The 17,339-nt window shown below is 40.7% G+C and overlaps 1 protein-coding gene across 1 annotated transcript in view; it reads left to right on the top strand.

The window, feature by feature from the left end:
* Positions 1 to 17,339, top strand: part of Slc2a13 (solute carrier family 2 member 13) — a 329,850-nt gene that overhangs the window by 220,537 nt on the left and 91,974 nt on the right. The window lies entirely within an intron of this gene.

Genomic DNA, 17,339 nt, shown 5'->3' with positions numbered 1-17,339 from the left:
TCATTTCAAAAGAAATGAGAAAGAAAACCAAATTGAGTTCACAAGTGAGCCTATACTATCTGATATGTGCAAAAGATGTGGCAAAGGCTGACATTGGACTAATGAATCTAAGTCAACAACAGATAAATGGGGATAACCCATTATCAAAAAACTCCCAGGGGGGCCTCTTGCAAGTTCCAATAACAAATCAAGTTTAAATCAGCTAATTTAGGGCTGCAACAAAATATTCACCAGCAGAACAATTTAAACATCACTACTCTGAAAATAGACATTAAAAACCTAGATATTAAAGTCAAAACCACCTCAATAGATAAAGAAAAAGGAAAAAACAAAAAATAAATATTTTGGCAAACTTCTATAAATGATCAAAGGCCAAAACTAAAGGTGTTTATAAATAATACTGAAATTGAAGGAAAGGTTGATATATAACTTAATCTATGCAAAACCAAGGCCTCCAGATTGGCCTCTTTAGGAGATAGATGTCCAATATCAAGGAATTGGAACTTTATCCCAAGTAAAACAAAGTATAAAATGACTTAAATATATGATGCTAGAAGGCCAAAGAGGAAAATCAAAGCCATATGTGGGTGATATAGCCATGAATTTAAGGGGAAGAGATCTGTTACAACAATGATGGTACAGATTACCACTCCTCCAGCTTCAGAGACAAGCCATAAAATAAGACATGTTCCTCCTGATGAAAATATTTTTTAAAAGTCTTACCAAGAAGAGTCATGGACTTTTGTCCATAAACAGGACACAACCAAAGCTGACTCTCCAACTTTGTACGGTAGAGACACTGTTGATAAAACGCCAACAGCCATACTGGTAAGGTGATTGACCAACTTCTTTGGACTGAACAATGGCCTATGAGGAAAGAAAAATTACAAGTACTAGAACAGCTAGTCAAGAGAATCTGGAAGCTCAACATATAGAAGAATCCACCAGCCCTTGGAATTCTCTTGTATTTGCCATTAAAAAGAGATCAGTATCCCTTCTAAATGGGTTTCAGGTATCCACACTTGGGCCTTCCTTCTTGTTAAGCTTCATAATGATCTGTTAGTTGTATCATGGGTATTCTGAACTTTTTGGCTAATATCCACTTATACCATGCATGTCCATTTGGGCCTGCGTTACCTCACTCAGGATAACATTTTTCAAGTCCCATCCATTATTTTGCCTGCAAAATTCATGATGTCCTTGTTTTTAATAGCTGCATAATAGTTTTCCATTGTGTAAATGAACTGCATTTTTTGTATCCATTCTTTGGTTGAGGAACATCTGGGATGTTTCTAGCTTCTGGCTATTACAAATAAGGCTGCTATGAACATAGTGGAACATGTGTCCTTCTGGTATAGTGGAGCATCTTTTGGGTATATTCCCAGGAGTGGTATAGCTGGGTCTTCAGGTAGAGCTATTTCCAATTTTCTGAGGAACTGCCAGATTGATTTCCAGAGTGGATGTACCAGTTTGCAATCTCATCAGCAATGGAGGAGTGTTTCTCTTTCTCCACATCCTCTCCAACGTGCTGTTGCTTGAGGTTTTTATCTTAGCCATTCTGATTGGTGTAGGGTAGAATCTCGGGGTCGTTTTGATTTACATTTCCCTGATGACTAAGGATGTTGAACATTTCTTTAAGTGCTTCTCAGCCATTCAAGATTCCTCTTTTGAGAATTCTCTGTTTAGCTCCATACCCCATTTTTTAATCAGGTTATTTGAGTTTTTTTGGAGTCTAACTTCTTGAGTTCTTTGTGTACTTTGGATAGTAGCCATCTATCAGATGTAGGGTTAGTGAAAATATTTTCCTAGTCTGTAGGTTGCTGTTTTGTCTTATTGACAGTGTCCTTTGCAGGAGGCAAAGAGAGGGAAGAAACTGGGTGGGAGAGAGGAGGGGGAGGGGGAAAAGGAGGGTCAGGATCAGGTATGGGGAGAGACAGGAGGGACACACAAAGGGCCAGGGAATGAATCAAAATATTCAGCAGTGGGGATTAGAGGGCAGGGAAACCTCTAGAAAATCCCATAGACCTGGGTGTGAGAAGCTCCCAGGACCCAATGGGGATGACATCATCCAAAGTGCCCAACAGTGGGGAGAGGGAAATGGAAGAAAGCACTCCCAAGTAGATAGACATAGCTCCCAGTTGAAACAGGGAACTACCTACCCATTTTCAAAAATTTTTAACCCAGAATTGTTCCTGTGTAAAGGAACCGTAGGGACAAAAATGGAACAGAGACTGAAAGAAAGGCCACCCAGTGACCAGCCTAACTTGGGATCCATCCAATGCACACACACCACATCTTGACACTGTTACTGAGGCCATATTGTATGTGCAGACAGGAGCCTGGCATGGCTGACTTCTGAGAGGCTCTACCAGCAACTGAGACAAATGCAGACACTTGCAGCCAACCATTGGATTGCTGTCAGGGACTAATATGGAAGAGTTAGAGAAAGGACTGAAGGAGCAGAAGGAGATTGTGATCCCGTAGGAAGAACAATAATGTCAACTAACCCAGGTCCCTCAGAGCTCCCAGAGACTAAGCCAAAAAAAAAAAAAAAAACCCCAAGGAGCATACATGGGCTGGTTTGTGGCAGAGAATGCCTTGTATGGCCTCAGAGGGAGAGGATGAACTTAATCCTCTGGATATTTGATGCCCCAGGGAAGAGAGATGCTGATGGTGGTGGGGGGTGGGGGAGTACCCTCTCAGAGGTGGGGAGGGGGAAGAGCAGATGGGCTGAAAACTAAGGAAGGGGGGCAACTTTTGAAACGTAAATAAATGAAATAATTTCATTAAAAAAAAAACTAAATAAATACAAAGGAATCTTATCAGGAAAAAAGAGAGAGATTCCCCAGGAGGATGGAGGACCTGAAGCTGTGCAAAGAAGGTGTCCAAAAGAGATCATGAAAAAAATACCTGAAGCCCAAAGAGCCAAACCAACAGTAAGAAGCAAATACATTGGTGTCATGGCTGGGAGGGAGGCTGCCAGATTAGCTTGGAGATCCAGGTAGTCATTTAACTGCTCAGCTATTGAGGTGCAGTTTTAAATACATCTTAATCTCTCTGTGTGATTTGGGGGACTGGCATAAGGTAGATAGATACAGCTGCTGGATTAATTCACTAATTACATTTATATTGAAAATATTTCATTTTACGGATTCCCGGCCCACCCCCAATCTTCTACTCTGAGCTGAGGCTCAGAGTAGTGAGCTAAGCACCTTTGAAAGATTGTGATTTAGTCTCAGTTTTGATATTACGCTGGCTTCACCTACCTGATGGGCTGCCTTTCCCAACAGAAACTATGTAAATCCTTGATTTCCTGTGATCTTTTTATTCCAATAATAGAGAAGTATGTTAGTTGATTTTAGAGTAACTGTAAATTCGTGATAAGATTGGAATCTAGTTAAATTATTATTTTTCTTTCTTATCCTGTGTATGCAGGATGCCAGGATTTACATTCTTCTGCACATTTCTCCAATGGGAACATTGCTGCAACTTTGGTTTATAGAGAGAGACAACAATGAGTTATGACTGCTTAGTGTAACTCCTTGTTGCTCATCTTTGGCCAACTCCTTCATTTTAGAGAAAAGTCACTCCGCTCTGTTGCAGTGTCCTTCCTTGTTTTTTTCTCACCTCCACCCCCCAAAAAATTGTTTTTCTGAGGAAGTCTCAGTATATAGTTGAGGCTAGCCACAAACGTGCAACTCTCCTGCCTCCTCCTTCTACGTTCTAGAATTACAGGCTCATACCACCTTGTTTCACAAAATCGGGATAAGGTGGCAGTCCTTGAGGGCAGGACTACTTCTCGTGAAACAGCTCCCCTCTGTCTCTGGGATGGAACATGTTGCAAAAGAGAAAAGAGATCTTCTTGTCTTCTTGCAGGACAAGTCAGAGTGGTGGCCTTAATGCTTTCGGCTCAGCCCCTTTAACTTACATTGTTAATAACATACTGTGTGGCAAAAGGAGTGACTTGTAAACCCTTGAAGCCGATAATAATAGATTATCTGTTTTCCTTGAGAGACAAAAAAATCTATGTGTGATTGACAGACATTGCTTAACCTACTAAGGAGGCCAGGTTTTTCACTCAGGTAAACTCATTTAAACAAGGAATGGCTATACTTTTATAGTATGTAGAAATACTGGGAAAAAAAAGAGCCAGACACAGTGACTATTGACGATAGTGCCTTATAAAAGCTACAGGTTCATGTAAAAAATGAGGAAATTCCAGGAAATGTCTGGCTGAGGTTATAGATCAGTGTCAGTCTTACATCGTTTTGAGACGTGTGACTGAGGGAATGACCTAACATCCCCTTTCCTAAGCTCAGACAAATTCTTAACCTCTCTCACCCTGCAGCTCTCTGGTATGTAAAACTGAGGTGACTATGTGTAATAACCTAGGGCTCCTTCAGTTCATGACCCAAAGAGAGAATTGGGGAGCAAATTAGTGATGTTAATTCTCCAAACAAGCTGTAAACCTCCCAGTTCCTTCCATTTCCTAAGCCCTGCCTACCCTTTTGCCATTACAACACTGTCAATGACAAAGTTGATGACACCCAAGACTTAGACAATTGAAATTGTAGTTGTTGTTTAAATCACAAAATATCTCGTGGTCTTGGACTGGACCACCCCCATAGATGTTCTTGAATACATTCAGCCATGAGCCTCAGGTTAGACATACTTGGAAACTTCCGCTGCTTCATTTAGGAGCCACGGGCTGGCTGGAGAAAGTTTTGTCTATAAAGGACTGAGAATAGATGGTAATGAGTAAGAGAGAATCTGTGTGTTGTGAGATCAGTGCTGAAGTCCCAGTCAAGAGGTAATTGTGTCAGACGGACAGACAGACAGACTGACTGACTGACTGACTGTGCCTGTGGTCATCACAGGGCTAGTGAAGTCCAGTCTCCCAGGGGTAGGTAACCACTGGCAGAGATTTCTCAGCCACAACCATCTAAATGTATCCAAACATAGAAGTATGTTTGGACCTTTGAGAATTCTTGGTTACTTAAGAGTAACTTGGGTACTTTATGTTATTAATATGTGAAGACTTTTATATCATTTTGAAATACTTGTAATCCCACTTCTAATACATGAGGTCTTATGTTTACGTATGTCTGTGTACTTAGACTCAGCAGTAGAGTCACATAATAGCATTCTATGATAGAATGTCTATTTACTATCTCTGTAGTACTTTCGTGCGTATCAGCCAATCAGCCATAATTTGTGTAACCAGATCTATAATGCAGGTTTATTAGTGGATATATTGGGTTTTTTAATTGTTGCTATAAAATACTATCAATTTCTTTTTTAATTATATTTATTTTATGTACCTTGCTATTCTGCCTTTGTGTATATCTGTGTAAGGGTATCAAATCCTCCTGGAACTAGAATTACAAGATAGTGGTGAGCTGCTATGTCGGTGTTGAATTGAACCTGGGTCCCTTGGAAGGGTAGATGGTGTTCCTAACTACTGAGCCATCTCTCCAGTCCCCTATCATTAATTTCTTATCGTATAGACCCGTATATCAGCAACCTGAAAGAGGTTTCCCTAAGCAAAACTTCTTTATCTTGGCAGTTCTGCATTCTAGCTTGGAGATGGGGAGAATCCATTTCTTTACCTGAACCTCAGTGGGCTCATGCCTACCCTGTCTTCAGAGTTACCAGTCTTGTCTTCATAGCTCTATACCCTCTGGTTACCTTGTGTTTCCCCCTTGAACATGTGATTTCATTAGGCCTGCCTGGGTAATTTAATCTATCTCAACACTATACCATCTGGTTAGCAGCCTTGACTCTGTCTAAAACATTAAATTTTTTTTACCATTATATTTACATAATGGGAACATGGAAACTTGGGGGAAACGAGTACTATACCTGGCACACTGCGTTTTGTTGCCGAAGTTCTATAAATAGCACCATAACAATCGCAATGCTCTCACGATTTTCCTTTCTCATCAGCCTTTTAATTACATCTCGGTTTCTTTAAATTCAACAGGTGGCCAGCTGCTCCCTGTAACTTGAAATATATATTCCTCCATTTATTTATTCGTCACATATAACTTCGGATTTCCATATTGCAAGTAACTATGGGATGTAGAATGACTTAATTTGTTTCTGAGTTAATTCCACAGACCATAAAATGTTGCACCCTGTTACTGATCATAAAGACCTCCTTAAATTGTCTTGATAAAATCTTGGAATGGTTTCTCCCATTAACCTAATGAACAGTGGGCCTTAGGCACTGACAGCAGCCTGTCCAGGTGACACTGCTTCCTGCATAACCTAATAAATTGTCCACAGTTTACTGCTAGCCCGTACAGTCAGGCTTGCTGTTATACACACACACACACACTTGCTAGATGAGCCCAGCAGCATTCCCAAGCATTGTACTGCACAAGGCTAGGAGAGGGTAGGGGTGTGGGGAAGAAGCAGGAACAAGCTGGCCTTAAGAACCCTAAAATTAGAAGAAAGGGGGTAGGCGATCACTGGTCTGTGCAAACTGCAACCCCAGGGTGGCGGGGGGGGGGGGGGGGGGAGGGAGGGAAGAGGGGGGAGGTATGGGGGGGAGGATCCTACTCCCTGTTTATCTCAAACAAAGCCAGAAGAGCATCTTAAGCAATGGCAAGAGTCGCCAAATGTTTCTTTTCTTCAGGTCTAAGCTCTTCTGTCTCCACACAAGCAAGGCTGTCATTTCTCTGCTTTTGTGACAAGAATGAAAAGAAAAAATATTTTTAAAAGGATTTCAGAGAAATACACCCATGACCTTCACAACAGAGCAATATTAGTTTCCCATGGAATTATAATAATCTCAGGCTTTAGAATTGGTTATCAAAATAAAAGTAACTGCAAGGAAAGGCATACCAGGCCTTAAGAAAACCTCCTACTGAGAGCCAGGGGTACAGGGACATGGGTATATTCTCAACACTGGAGAGGCTGAGGCAGCGGGATTTAGTGCACATAGAGGAGCCTCAGGCAAGCATGGCTTAGTGTGACTGGGTCAAAATGAGTAAGTAAATAAATAACCTTGGGTTGGAAGTCATTTGAGGTGAGCGTGCTGGAGTACACCTGTCCTTCCAGCTCAGGGAGCTGAGACCAGCAGACGGCTGCTGTATAAGTCAAGGCTACGGTGAACCAAATTAATTCAAAGCCAGCCTAGACCACAGAGTGAAAACCTTACCTCAAAGTGACTGAGGCGTTCTAACAAAACAAATAAGCAGTAAACAAACACGAAAAAAATTCCTGCTCAGTATGTTCCAGTTCCTCAGCATACCATTAGCTGTGGTAATAATGGAGGGTGTAGAGGACTCTCCTCTACGCTCAATGCCTCTGAAAGGAACCTCTGGGTGAAACCCCGATTGAGGTGTATCTTGGCTGACACTGGGTTCCCAGTGGAGATGTGGGTTTTCTTGGCTTTAATCCTCTAGAAATAGAAATTGACAATGAAAATACTTTTCATATAGATAACAAAGAGGCCAATACAGGGTATGTAGAAACATGTTGTGTGTGTGTGTGTGTGTGTGTGTGTGTGTGTGTGTGTGAGTGTGTGTGAGTGTCTGTGTGTCTGTGCATCTGTGTGTCTGTGTGTCTGTGTGTATATGTCTGTGTGTCTGTATGTGCCTGGGTCTGTATGTTTGTGTATATATGTCTGTGTGCCTGTGTCTCTGGGTGTGTGTGTGTGTCTGGGTGTGTATCTGTGTGTGTGTGTGTGTCTATGTGTGTCTGTGTATGTATATCTGTGTTGGAGTGAGTCAAGCACAGTTCTAGAGCTTTTCCACTTAAACGTTAAAGAACACAGCGCTGTCAGCATGCCCACACCAAACAGGCAGCCTAATTTACTGTTTAATAATGCATGGGCATGCCAGGCTTCTCTTTGTAGTTCCTTTCCCCGGGAGGGCTGTTCCAGCTCAACTAGTTCCCAGGCTATTAAAAATTGATCCGCTTTCTTTCTCTGATATTTGGGAAAAGAGAAATAAAATTTATCCATAGTAGTTCATAAGTCTTCATTTATTTTAAACTCTCCTCATTTCAAACAAAGCTTCAGAGTGCTTACGTATATAGAACGATAATGAAGGACAATAAACTTTGGAGATTCGGGGAATGATCCAAAGTGGGAGATGCGCTGGGCTCAAGCGCTTCTTGGATGAGTGTGTAAAGGATGGATCATGTTAACTCTGTTGCCCTTGGCATCCCAGCCAGGACCATGCTGCTTAACTGGAATCACCAATTATGTGCTTGGGTGGTGAGAGCATTAAAAACGGTCTTCATGTACAAATACCACTTCGCCTTCTCTTTTGACTTGTAGGTTGGGGAACCTGGTGGTCTCGCTCCTCTTTTTACTGTCATTGTACCTGGGGCCTATTAGACCCTGAAAGTACATTTTAATAGCATCAGATTAAAATACATTTGTATTATCGTTAATATAGCTGCATCTTAATTGATATTTCATACTTCAGAAAATACTAAGCTTGTCCAAAGACAAACTTACACGTGTCAATCCCTTGTGTTTATTTCTTGTTTGCTTTACATAAAATAAAAGTGGATTTAGATCAGTGCTGGAGGTTGATGACGCTTGAATATGTGACCTGTTCTAATGTGTGAAACCTTTAAGCCGGGCAGTGGTGGTGCACACCTTTAATCCCAGCACTTGGGAGGCAGAGGCAGGCGGATTTCTGAGTTTGAGGCCAGCCTGGTCTACAGAGTGAGTTCCAGGACAGCCAGGGCTACACAGAGAAACCCTGTCTGGAAAAAAAAAACAAAAAAACAAAAAAAAAACCTTTCTATTTCATAGAAAAAATTAAGTAATATATACCCATTATACATTAGAAACTGAGAGAAATAAAATAAAATTAAATTAAAAAATAAAAAGGGCATGCCTAAATAGAATGCTCTTTTGTCGTTACTGTTGTTTTGCTGTTCCTTTTTGAATAGACGAGATCTACTTTTTTTCTTTTTCTCACTACCTTCTGCATATTCTTAATCCGCTCTCTCATTTTGTGAGTCCGCAGAAAATTTGAATAGTTAGTAGGATATATATATAAAAGTATATAGTTTTGCATAGTCATATTTTTGTGAACAAGTTCTAAAATGTTACTTTTATACAGAATAAAAAATTCTCGAGAACTTTGGAGGCCACCACAGCTTAAAATACTTTTTCTCATCCCCTCTTCCTCTGAGCAGTGCTTTTCCTGAAGCAAATGTCATGACCTGCCCTTTTCTCAAACTCTCAAGGCTCCTGAGAGGAATTTTAAATAGACTGTCACCTTTATCCCTCTTGTCTGCTCTAATGAGGTGTTAGATAGACTCAAGTTGAAGCAAGAGACGCCATAAATGATAAAGATATAGTTTCTGTAACCGTGAGGATTAAAATCTCATAAGTTATTTATCATCATTTATTTTAAAGTTCTGTTTTGGGAGCCGAGGAGATGGCTCTGTTAGTAAAGTACTAGCCCTAAAAATGTGAAGACTGGTTTCTGGTCCCTAGTATCTGTGTTAAAAAATTCAGGTACAATGAGGAAACCAGGCTGAGGGATATAATCCCAGCATTGGGCTAGGGATGGAGCAGTGCAAATCCTAGTTTTGAATACTCAGCCTAGATTAAAAGTGAGTTTTGGGATCAGAGAGACCATGTTTCAGTGGATAAACAAGGTGGAGCATAACTGAACAAGACATCTGGCATCCACTTCTTTTTTGAACATATCCACATGTGCACCTACACGCATGTCACACACCCCCATGAACACATAGATAGCATGAAACACACAGGAAGAAGTCTTAGTCTCAGACAAGGAGGATGCCAGGAACACAGGCTGGCCAGAGAGGTAGAAAGGGCTGTGACTGTATTGAGACAGGAGAGCATGGAGCAGTAGGAAGTAAAGCTAAGAGCTCCAGGACACCCCAACTCTTCCCTCTCATCCTGGTTCCCCGGGGGTTTTTCAATTCCTGCAAACCCTTTGGGTATGGTTGAGCTACTTTAAAATCAATTTCATTATAATTATTTTTAGATTCAAATTTAGTTTAAAAAAATATACCATTATGTTCTTCAGAAAGATAAAGCATTGTGACCCATATAGCTTGTGTCTATTAAAGATAAACATAAAGAAAAGAGTTTACAGCCATGTTACACTCTGCCTAAACATTAATAAATGCCTGCAAACAGTCAGCAGCCTGTGATAGCAGCTGAAAATATGAGCTACATGTGAACTATCCTTTCAGGAGTATTCGTTTAATACAAGAAGTAAGTGCATCTATTTAAGAAGCTGTAATGTCAGAGAAAAGTGATGTGTGTTATCAGATACAAATGAATTCCTTAAGCAACAAATGCAGGAGAGATGGCTAATATTAATCAGCTACAAACAATGAGTTCATGAGAGGGATTTGAGCACTACCTAGAGTTCATTAATTGTTAGGACTGGCGGCCAAAGCCTGTCCTTCTGATTTCTACACTTCTAGGGGACAACTCAGGGGAACAGACTGTGACGATCACCATGAAATTATTTCTCAGTGAGTGAGAAAGGCCACATCTTTGGGACTTTCAAGTACATTTTTTTTCTGATTCCCCTTTTAGATACTAGCCGGAAGTACACCGTAGATTGACTGGATGCAAGTAGTTTTAGTTTGTGACTTGGATGTGACAAAGACAACAGGCTAAAACATTGAAGGTAGGGAAACAGAAACCATCATTGAGATGGGATGATGACATAATTTTCAAAGCATCTTCAGCCCCTCTACTGAAAACTCGCTAGAAATAGATGCTTCTTGGTCCCAAATCTCGGATGCACAAATTAAGAGATGGAGGTGGCAGGTTGTGTGGAAGAATGGGCTGTGTCCTTCTGCAACACACCACAGTTGCTAACGTAGGGTGACTGAACCGGAGTCACTGATGGCGGCAACTGGAAGGAGTGGCTTGTGGAGGAGTTTCCAGAGTCAAGAATTGTGTGACTGGAGAGATTCAGGTGCTGATCTGAGGGGGTGGCTTTGGCTTGGGGAAGTCTAGTAATTAACTAGCGTATGTGTATATGTTTGTGACCCTCTGAGAATCTATATATCAATACCCTCTGAGAATCAGACAAGGAATGGAAAGAAAGCTGTGAGATCACACATCTCCATGGTATAATAAGTGGCCAGAAAGTACAAAGAGGGTGAAGTGGGGAAGGAATGAAGATGATGTCCTTCCTCTTAATTTATGTGCCACCACCTCAGGCTCTGAGGAATAGAAGAACTGAAGGAAACCAGCCTAGCCTCTGGGACCAGGGTAATCTGAGATAATTAACGTCCAGCATGTTGTTAGACTATGTGGGAAATTGAAATTTGATAGGCAAAGGGCATCCCCTCTAATCGGACATAACTAGGATTCACCTGTTCCAATTTACTGGGACTGTCCCATAATTATATCATGGGACATTTGATGGGTATTTGTGTTTTATTGAGTTATAGTTCAACTACGTAATTATAGTAGCATACAAATGGAGTTGGAGAGCCCCCCATATCCACACAGCTTGACAGTGGGAAGGTATGAGCCCAAGCGGAGTCCCAAATGGCCAGTGTCCAGTGCAAGGATGCTTTATGGGAAAAGGGAATAGATTATTCTAGCACCTTGGTGAGTTGAAGGTCAGATTAGAGAGCATCATCTGTATTATTAGTGAGAAGTAAAGGAAGCTCAGGCTGGGGAGGGAGGTATGTGCCCTTCCTGTGGTCTACAGGGAAGGAATGGCTAAGACAGAGGGACTTCCTGTTGGGAACATCAAGGCATGGCAGAAGGTCCTTGACATTCTCACATTCTCCCTGGTTTGGTTTACCTGTTTCAATGCTTAACATGATTTTTGGATTACGACTTGATTACAGGTTAACATGAAATATAATTGACTGGCATGTTAGCTCAGACCTCAGGCCTGATTTGATAGAGGCACAATTTTAACTTCTGAGTTTTCTAACTTTTATCTTTGCTTTTGTAGCTAGCACAGATAGCAAAGATACATAAAACTGTAGCCGTCCAGCAGCCATGGATGAACTGGGTTACCTGAAAGGGGGGCTGGGAATGAAACACGACTGGGTGTGAGAGAAGGATGAAGCTGAGACAGAGGTTTCTGGGTGAGGCTCAAAGTTTAATATTCAGCTCTATGTTTATATAGGGAAAGCCCGAAGACCCAACCTTTGTTTCAGTTGGATTGTGTTGCAAAGCAAGCTCAGCGGGCAGTCTGCTCCTGTAGGAAATTGACTTCCCTGGGGTCATTAAGGTCCCACTGTAGCAAACACTTAAACTCTATTTAACTTGCTCAAGACTGGGGGAAGGGCACAATGGCTTTGAAAGTTTTAATATCTTAATTAAAACATTTTTCTTCTTAAAGCTGTTGATTCATTTTTCATAGATGTCCCTCCTATTTTATTTCAACAGTTTTCAATTAAGAGAATCTCTCACCGGGCAGTGGTGGCGCACGCCTGTAATCCCAGCACTCTGGGAGGCAGAGGCAGGCGCATTTCTGAGTTCAAGGATAGCCTGGTCTACAGAGTGAGTACAGGTCTACAGAGAAGCCCTGTCTTGAAAAAAACAAATCCAAAAAACCAAGAGAGAGAGAGAGAGAGAGAGAGAGAGAGAGAATATCGCGTGTTGCTGGTATTGATGTCTTTAGAGGAAAGAGTTAATTGTTTTTGAGACAGCATATTATTTTATAGTCTAGTGTTCTCAAATGCTGAGAATATTGTCATGCCATTTTCAACTGTGTCATTAGTACATACCCTCTTACCTATGACATCTAAACATAGACTGATGTTTTAGGAGCTAGTAAAAGAGCCCTAAAGATGAAACTTGGATGTGAATCTTCTAGGACTGATCAGCTATTCTCTAATTTGCTCTTCTCATTGACCAGAGCACATTTACCAGGGTCCAGACATAGCCATTAAGTTGAGGATGCGGGCCAGCACCAGTACCAGCTGCAGAAGCTGTCTGTCGTACTGGAGCAAGCAAATGTGGTGCCATGCTAATGTATTTGTGACAAAATGTTTGCAGTTGAACCTGGACTACTTAAGATAGCCCTCACTGCCAGGAAGAGCATGTCCCATGGCCTTTGACGTATAACAGCAATATTCTTTTAATTTGTTTTTTTTTTTCTAGGAGAGTTTGTTTTTCATTTTGAAAGAAAGGTATCCCTATCATTTTCTGTTCTGTGTCAGCGACTGAAACGCCAAGGGCTAACTTGCCATGACTGGCTTCACCGTATTTCTTTGTCTCTTCCACCGTTCATCCTCACTGAGTACAAATGCCCTAGCTCTTATCTTCTTTTCTTTTTCATATAATATTTAGATTATAATATGATTACAACATCTCTCCCTTCTATTTCCTCCCTCCAAGCCCTCCCACATGCTCCTCCTAGTCCCTTTCAGATTCATGAATCTTTTCTCACTGTTTGTCATTGCATGCTCATATGTGTGTGTGTGTGTGTGTGTGTGTGTGTGTGTGTGTTCTGCCCATTAGTCTTTTATCTTCTTAAAATATAACAATTCTCAATTATTTTTGATAGCCTATGGTAAATAAGTCTAAGTAACTTAGTAAATCATTAATAATCTGTCTGATCCATAAAAATTGACAGAATAAAGAAAGCTGTAGCTTTAGGAAGCTAAAGAATGGGGTTTTGAAAGTTCTTAAGACATGCTTTGTGCACATGTTGATGTAACATAAATTCTGTTAAATATGTGACTGTCCGCACTCCTTCACTGCTTCTTAAAAATTGCTGTATTTTTTTTAGAGCTATTTGCCTGTTGCTTAAAATTCAAGTCTGGAAGACATACCTCGAATCTGAGACAGCAGTGCATGTGCGTGCCCCACCTCTTTTGTTCTTAAGCCTCTCCCTTCCGGGAGCTAGCAAAGTCTTCAGTGGGCTCAGGCAGCCCTAGGGCTTCTCTTTCTCTGGGAAAGGAGATGGTGTGTGTGGGAGGGCTGAGGGCTGCCCAGGGAACGTTTGAAGAAGCTGAGCTGCCTTGTCTAAATAAGTCCTGCTTCAAGTCAAAATGAGAATACCTTCTCTGTTCCTATGTTCTTAAACTAAGGGGTGGGGAGCTCTTAGACTTCATCTAAGTTTTAAATGAAGGCGTAGTTTGTTGAAATTCAAACTATTGCATAAAGGTTTAGAAGGTAGTGAGTTTAGTAGGATTCAGTCACATAAAACACTGACGGACATACGTAGAACAAACTTACAATTTTTTTCAGGAATGTGGCTGCAACTATAGATGAGCATATTAAATAAATTAGGCCAGTCTCCTTGAAACAAAATACTGCATGTTCCCTTTCAGTTTTGTTCCTAGATAACGAATATCATATCGTGATACAGAGATGATAAAATCGTGTGTGTATATGTATCTCGAAGGAAGTGGAACGGCCCATAAGAGCAAAAAGAATTAATGGGGAGGAGTTATAGGACGGCAGTGGGGTGGAGAAAGGTCAGAGGTCAGCCTGGGGAACATTTACCCAGAGGACACTGCATCCTTGCATGAGGATGTCCTGAGAGGACCCAGTATATATAGTATACAATAAAAGCACACCAGCGGGGGAAAAAAAAACAACTTTTTTTTAAGTTGGCTCACATCATAATTCATGAAAACACTAGCATTTATATATATTAAACCTTCAATTACAGCTTATATTTTTTGCAGAGGAGAGTTGAGTCTTATTTTTTCAATTAGCCAGCCAGTATGCATGTGTTTAACTGGTGAGCTGAGGTCATTTGAATCTAAGTTGTAATTGAGAAAGCCTGCTATTTTTTTCCTAAGTTCGTAAGTTCTTTTCCTAGTTGGCTAGATTACCCTTTGTTCCTAGTGTCTCCTCTCCTGCCATTAGCAGCTTTCTAGTTCACTGGGGCGGACATGATGGGTTCCCTCTTGTCTCTGCTTTACTTGTTCGTTCCTCCCCTATCATTTGTTTTCCTTTTCTTTGCTCCTATGATTAACCCTTTCTTTCTTCCTACTCTGCTTTAGTGTTTTGCTGGCGTCATTCTCTAGGTAACGAATGATTTCCTCAACTACCTGCTTGCTTGAGATCATTGGTTCTTGTCAATTTCAAGCCCCTAATCTGGCTTTCTATCCATTTCAGCATCTTCAAAATCAGCAGGGTAGGTTACCGATTTTGGAGGATCCCTTGAGATGAGAGTCTGTTCCCCACCACGTAAGCACATTGGCGGAGCTGTGATCAGCAAGGCTTCCTTCTTGGATCTTGTATTTGGATTTTACGATTGTCCGACTGCTACTCTTACAGATTTCTGATGTTCATCCTTTTTCTTCTGTTGAAATAGAGTCTCTTTCTTTCTTGATACTTCTGTTTCAACGTGTCAGACAAAGGCGGTTCCTAGCCTGTCAGCCTATCCAGAAGTCTTCCAGAGCAGTCTGCTCATAGAGCAAGTGTCTTTTTTGAGATTTCTCTTCCAATTCCATTTGATTATTCATTGCCTGTAAGACAGAATCCAAACATGACTGCTTTCAGGGGTTGCTTGTTGCAGGCATGGGTGTGGGGGACTGGACAGGATCTGGGCAGCATCTGCTTAGATTCACTGTGCATTCACAGGAAATACAAGGGTTCTGGATGGAACATCTCTGTCCTGTGTGTGTGTGTGTGTGTGTGTGTGAGAGAGAGAGAGAGAGAGAGAGAGAGAGAGAGAGAGAGAGAGAGAGAGAGACTCCAACTTCACTACCATTCCAGATTGCCTGCTAGAAAATCTCTATAGTCCTTCACGGCAGAACAGCCATTAAATTTCATGGAGGCACATTATACATGATATGAAATTGTTCTTTTCTTTATGCCACACTGTAAAATAAAATGATTTTGCTTACATTTTTATTCTCTAATACCAATGAGTGTGTCTTTAGGACAGCAATATACAATCCATAAATAAATGTTCAGCAAATGAAGACTAATATTACCCGGACAATATACTGCAATGATTACAACAGAATGATACAATTCAGATTTTTTAATCCCAGGATAGTGTCTGGCCATGTTGCCCCTAAAGCTCTAGTAAGGTTTACACCTATTTAATCTTGTATTTTAAGTAAACACAAACAATTTAATGCTACTCTTTAGCATTCTGTAAAGTAATTCTGGTAATTTTGCAAGTTTTAACTAAAAATTAACATTTATTTAGACATTAAAATAGCCTCGTTTCACTTTCCATAGCTCCTTTTTTTGAGAGTAATTCCATTGAGTGTGTCAGCTCTGGTTGCTAGAACACTGATACCAAGGCATTTCAGCATTGCACAGTTGAGTTTTCCTTGTGAGACTGAGCGTTCATTTTCTTCTGCAGATGACACAAAGACCCTTGCTGTACAGACCTCTGTATCAGTGTGTGCAGTGGCACTGGAAAATTGTCCTTGAAAACGCACTGTTCGGATGGAACAGATCGCTTTCACAGATTTATTTATTTTTATCGCTTTATCCTCTGGAAACGTTTGCCATATTCCTGACAGGGGCTATTCCACTGGGGATCTGTGGCTCTGAAACAGCTGTCTTTGTTCAGGGTCTTCAAATTGCTCATGCAATTGCTACGGTGATCAGTAAAATATATTCTTCGTGTTGCACAGTAGTTTATAAATTCGGATTGCTATTTTTAAAGAGAAAGATACAGTGTCAAGATGCATGAGCTGTGATGTTAATATTTCACACAAGAACCATCCTCATTAGCTTAAAAACTAGTAAACAAGCTATCAATAAATCAGAGAAGCATGTTTAAGGCAGATTTTTATCTTTGAAATATTAGGTAAGTATTGATCAATATCTCAAAGCTACAGGCTTTTTTTGGTTTGGTTGGGTTTTTTTTTCTTTTTTTGGTTTTTTGGTTTGGTTTGGTTTGGTTTTTTTGTTTTTTGATTTTTCTTTTTGTTTTTTGCTATGAAAATAGGCAGCTTGATTTCTCATACTAATCAAACACCCACTGTCAACGGGTTAATAATACCTTCTGTCAATACCTTCTAGAATACCACAAAGCTAGGCAAAGCCACAGTTCATAGTGTACCCTTGGTGTTCAAATTCTTCCAAAATAAAAGTGTTTCATAAGAAAATTGTGGTCTCATTGAATTCCAGTAAACAAGAAAAATAGATCATGCTGAAGACTTAACCTCACAGAAGAGCCCAATCTCCCAGAAACCCCCAAACCATTCTCATGTGCATAGGCCAGTGCCTCCTCTTATACCCAGCCGTACATCCTGTCATGTCCTTCTCCTGGAGTCTTTCTGTAGAGATCCTTCACATGTTCTACTAACACCATGACCCCATTATAATGAGTCAAGACATTCCAAAGTCTTAGTGAACCTGTTGGCTGCTACTGTGTTGAAGGTGGAACATTCCATCTTAGAAGTGCTCAGCCTTCTCTCTG

The sequence above is a fragment of the Apodemus sylvaticus genome, chromosome 17 (genome assembly GCF_947179515.1).
Source record: "Apodemus sylvaticus chromosome 17, mApoSyl1.1, whole genome shotgun sequence".
NCBI classification, from domain to species: domain Eukaryota; kingdom Metazoa; phylum Chordata; class Mammalia; order Rodentia; family Muridae; genus Apodemus; species Apodemus sylvaticus.
The sequence above is the reverse complement of the archived record's forward strand: the minus strand, read 5'-3'. Positions and strand labels throughout refer to the sequence as shown.